Here is a 5,607-nt window from a genome sequence, read left to right on the forward strand (position 1 = left end):
AATTGGAAAGAATTTCACTGATTTACCTGCAGATTTCAAATGTTTATTAGGGCCCATTGTAGGGAAATAAAATTAACAAACAATAGAGCATGGAGAGGAAGTATTATTAGGGGGCCAAGCCCGAGCAGGAGCTGGGACCGCGTTTTGCACAGCAACGCGGTTCCCAAGCCCTGCGGGGCTGGGAACCCTATTGTTTTAGTGGCGATTATTAGGGGGCCAAGCCCGAGCAGGAGCTGGGACCGCGTTTTGCACAGCAACGCGGTTCCCAAGCCCTGCGGGGCAGGGAACCCTATTGTTTTTGTAAGGATTTTTTTTATTATTATTAGGGGGCCAAGCCCGAGCAGGAGCTGGGACCGCGTTTTGCACAGCAACGCGGTTCTTAGGGGGCCAAGCCCGAGCAGGAGCTGGGACCGCGTTTTGCACAGCAACGCGGTTCCCAAGCCCTGCGGGGCAGGGAACCCTATTGTTTTAGTGGCGATTATTATTATTATTATACTTCGCCGCATAAAACTGTGTCCACAGCCCAAACCGTAAAGGGTTGGGACATGCCACTTGCATGACTAGTTCAGACCCCCGGCCTCTCGGCCTACAAAAAAATTCAAACATGCCGGCCACTAGGTGGCGCTACACCAAAGAAAACGCGTTTGGGGCTATAACTCCCACCCCGAACGTCCCACAGTCAAAAACTTTATACCCACAGATTCACTGGAGTCAGCTGCATCATTTGGCATAGGCCACGCCCATTTGCGATATTATAGATTTTTCGCAAAATCGCGAAAACCAAAAAACATATTTTTCGCTACTCCTCCCACAATTTTTGGACAATTGACACCAAAGTTTGCACAGAACATCTACCGACCCACACGGAAAGAAATCATTCGAAAGAATTTTGATCCGACCATCGATAACGAAACGGTATTGTTTTAAATATTTGTTGATTAGCTACGTTTTACGAAAAAATTCATAAATCCAAAATCATAAGTCGGATCAAGTCCAAATTTTAGACATATGTTGGGGCTACCCTTAATTGCGTTCAATAAAAAATTTGGAGAATTTTGCCATAAGGGGGCGCCATAAACGAGGAAATTTCATATCTCCTAATTGGCCAAAGGAAATTTCTTAAAACTCACGGGAAACCATCAAGGGGCATACCCGAGTCTATATAAAAAATATGGCCAAGAAATAGTAATGTTTAAGGGACTTTTTAATAAAATGTTTAAAAAAAAATTCCGTCAAAGAAAAAAGGCGGGAATGTTAGCATGTCCATTGACATTACATTGTGCAATTAGCTCCGGCAGCCATTTTAATCTGCTTTTGCTCATAACTCGCCAACCAAACATCGCACATTAAAAAACTTGACATCCACTTGTTCTGTGAATTGAGCTGCATCGTTCCACCGTGGCAGTTTCGCGAAATTCATCCGTAAACAGCGATACCTATACAACTCCCACACCGAACATCCCACGGTCAAAAACTTTACATCCACAGATTCCGTGAAGTGAGCGGCCGGCGCAGCGGTTGACGACGAGTTGCGTCGGAGGCTTGGCCCCCGGTAAAAACTGCTTGCAGTTCTAGTTATTATTTGTACCTCCCTAAAACTGCGTGCACAGCCCAAACCGTAAAGGGTGCAGACATGCCAATTGCATGACTAGATCCAGGTCCGTCCGGACTACGCATAAAACAAAATTCAGACATGCCGGCCACTAGGTGGCGCAACAACGAAGGAAAACGCGTTTGGGGTCATAACTCCCAAACCGAACGTCCCACAGTCAAAAACTTTATATCCACATATTCACTGGAGTCAGTTGCATCATTTGGCATAGGCCACGCCCATTTGCGATTTTATAGATTTTTCGCAAAATCGCGAAAACTGAAAAACATATTTTTCGCTACTCCTCCCACAATTTTTGGACAATCGACACCAAACTTTGCACAGAACATCTACCGACCCACACGGAAAGAAATCATACGAAAGAATTTTGATCCGACCATCGATAACGAAACGGTAGCACTTTGAATATTTGTTGATTAGCTACGTTTTACGTAGAAATTCATAAATCCAAAATCATAAGTCGGATCAAGTCCAAATTTTAGACATATGTTGGGGCTACCCTTAATTGCGTTCAATAAAAAAATTGGACATTTTCGCCATAAGGGGGCGCCATAAATTAGGAAATTGTATATCTCCTAATTGGCCAAAGGAATTTTCTTAAAACTCACGGGAAACCATCAAGGGGCATACACGAGTCTATATAAAAAATATGGCCAAGAAATAGTAATGTTTAAGGGACTTTTTAATAAAATTAGATTTTTTTTTTTCCGTCAAAGAAAAAAGGCGGGAATGTTAGCATGTCCATTGACATTACATTGTGCAATTAGCTCCGGCGGCCATTTTGTCAAGGCTGACAATCTGCTTTTGCTCATAACTCGCCAACCACACATCGCACATTAAAAAACTTGACATCCACTTGTTCTGTGAATTGAGCTGCATCGTTCCACCGTGGCACTTTCGCGAAATTCATCCGTAAACAGCGATACCTATACAACTCCCATACCAAACATCCCACGGTGAAAAACTTTACATCCGCAGATTCCGCGGAGTGAGCGGCCGGCGCGGCGGTTGACGACGAGTCGCGTCGGAGGCTTGGCCCCCGGTAAAAACTGCTTGCAGTTCTAGTTAGGGGGCCAAGCCCGAGCAGGAGCTGGGACCGCGTTTTGCACAGCAACGCGGTTCCCAAGCCCTGCGGGGCAGGGAACCCTATTGTTTTTGTGGCGATTATTAGGGGGCCAAGCCCGAGCAGGAGCTGGGACCGCGTTTTGCACAGCAACGCGGTTCCCAAGCCCTGCGGGGCAGGGAACCCTATTGTTTTTGTGGCGATTATTAGGGGGCCAAGCCCGAGCAGGAGCTGGGACCGCGTTTTGCACAGCAACGCGGTTCCCAAGCCCTGCGGGGCAGGGAACCCTATTGTTTTAGTGGCGATTATTATTATTATTCTTATTTGTCGCCGCTAGAACTGTGTCCACACCCCAAACCGTAAAGGGTGCAGACATGCCAATAGCATGACTAGATCCAGGTCCGTGAAATCTCAGCATACAAAAAAATTCAGACATGCCGGCCACTAGGTGGCGCTACAACGAAGGAAAACGCGTTTGGGGTCATAACTCCCACACCGAACGTCCCACAGTCAAAAACTTTATATCCACAGATGCACTGGAGTCAGCTGCATCATTTGGCATAGGCCACGCCCATTTGCGATATTATAGATTTTTCGCAAAATCGCGAAAACTGCAAAACATATTTTTCGCTACTCCTCCCACAATTTTTGGACAATTGACACCAAACTTTGCACAGAACATCTACCGACCCACACGGAAATAAATCCTGCTAAAGCATTTTGATCCGACCATCGATAACGAAACGGTAGCGTTTTAAATATTTGTTGATTAGCTACGTTTTACGAAAAAATTCATAAATCCAAAATCATAAGTCGGATCAAGTCCAAATTTTAGACATATGTTGGGGCTACCCTTAATTAGGTTCAATAAAAAAATTGGACATTTTCGCCATAAGGGGGCGCCATAAATTAGGAAATTTTATATCTCCTAATTGGCCAGAGGAATTTTCTTAAAACTCACGGGAAACCATCAAGGGGCATACCCAAGTCAATATGAAAAATATGGCCAAGAAATAGTAATGTTTAAGGGACTTTTTAATAAAATTAGATTTTTTTTTTTCCGTCAAAGAAAAAAGGCGGGAATGTTAGCATGTCCATTGACATTACATTGTGCAATTAGCTCCGGCGGCCATTTTGTCAAGGCTGACAATCTGCTTTTGCTCATAACTCGCCAACCACACATCGCACATTAAAAAACCTGACATCCACTTGTTCTGTGAATTGAGCTGCATCGTTCCACCGTGGCACTTTCGCGAAATTCATCCGTAAACAGCGATACCTATACAACTCCCGCACCGAACATCCCACGGTCAAAAACTTTACATCCGCAGATTCTGCGGAGTGAGCGGCCGGCGCGGCGGTTGACGACGAGTTGCGTCGGAGGCTTGGCCCCCGGTAAAAACTGCTTGCAGTTCTAGTTATTATTATTATTCTTTTTATTTTTCTCGGAAAAACGGTGTAAAAATGGTGCTGCAGCCCAAACCGTAACGGGTTGGGACATGCCACTAGAATCATTAGTTCAGACCCCCGGCCTCTCAGCTGACCAAAAAAATCAGACACGCCGGCCACTAGTTGGCGCTACAACGAAGGAAAACGCCTTTGGGGTCATAACTCCCACACCGAACGTCCCACAGTCAAAAACTTTATATCCACATATTCACTGGAGTCAGCTGCATCATTTGGCATAGGCCACGCCCATTTGCGATATTATAGATTTTTCGCAAAATCGCGAAAACTGCAAAACTGACTTTTCGCTACTCCTCCCACAATTTTTGGACAATTGACACCAAAGTTTGCACAGAACATCTACCGACCCACACGGAAAAGATTTTCTTGAAATAATTTTGATCCGACCATCGATAACGAAACGGTAGTGCTTTGAATATTTGTTGATTAGCTACGTTTTACGTAGAAATTCATAAATCCAAAATCATAAGTCGGATCAAGTCCAAATTTTAGACATATGTTGGGGCTACCCTTAATTGCGTTCAATAAAAAATTTGGAGAATTTTGCCATAAGGGGGCGCCATAAATTAGGAAATTTCATATCTCCTAATTGGCCAGAGGAATTTTCTTAAAACTCACGGGAAACCATCAAGGGGCATACACGAGTCTATATAAAAAATATGGCCAAGAAATATTAATGTGTAAGGGACTTTTTAATAAAATTAGATATTTTTTTTTTCCATCAAAGAAAAAAGGCGGGAATGTTAGCATGTCCATTGACATTACATTGTGCAATTAGCTCCGGCGGCCATTTTGTCAAGGCTGACAATCTGCTTTTGCTCATAACTCGCCAACCACACATCGCACATTAAAAAACTTGACATCCACTTGTTCTGTGAATTGAGCTGCATCGTTCCACCGTGGCACTTTCGCGAAATTCATCCGTAAACAGCGATACCTATACAACTCCCGCACCGAACATCCCACGGTCAAAAACTTTACATCCGCAGATTCTGCGGAGTGAGCGGCCGGCGCGGCGGTTGACGACGAGTTGCGTCGGAGGCTTGGCCCCCGGTAAAAACTGCTTGCAGTTCTAGTTATTATTATTATTATTATTATTATTATTATTATTATTATTATTATTATTATTATTATTATTATTATTATTATTATTATTATTGTTATTATTATTATTATTATTATTTTAGACTTAAAAAAAGAAATGTACGCATAGATTTGGAGAAAGCGTTCACAACCCCAATCTAAATAAAGCAGTAAAAATTATTTTCAACATTGTCGTACTTCTACTTTTACTAAGAATTTTAAAGTATTACTGTTATTTTGCTTAAGGGTACTACAGGAGAAGTTGTGAGTTTATAACATGTTTGTAGCTGATCTTTGCACATCAAAAATAGACAATTAAGTACTTTTATTCTATACTTTCAACACATTTACGCTCATTGTCTGACATTTCTGAGGTACTTTA

This window comes from Ammodytes marinus (genome assembly GCF_949987685.1).
Source record: "Ammodytes marinus genome assembly, contig: scaffold_57, whole genome shotgun sequence".
NCBI classification, from domain to species: Eukaryota; Metazoa; Chordata; class Actinopteri; order Uranoscopiformes; family Ammodytidae; genus Ammodytes; species Ammodytes marinus.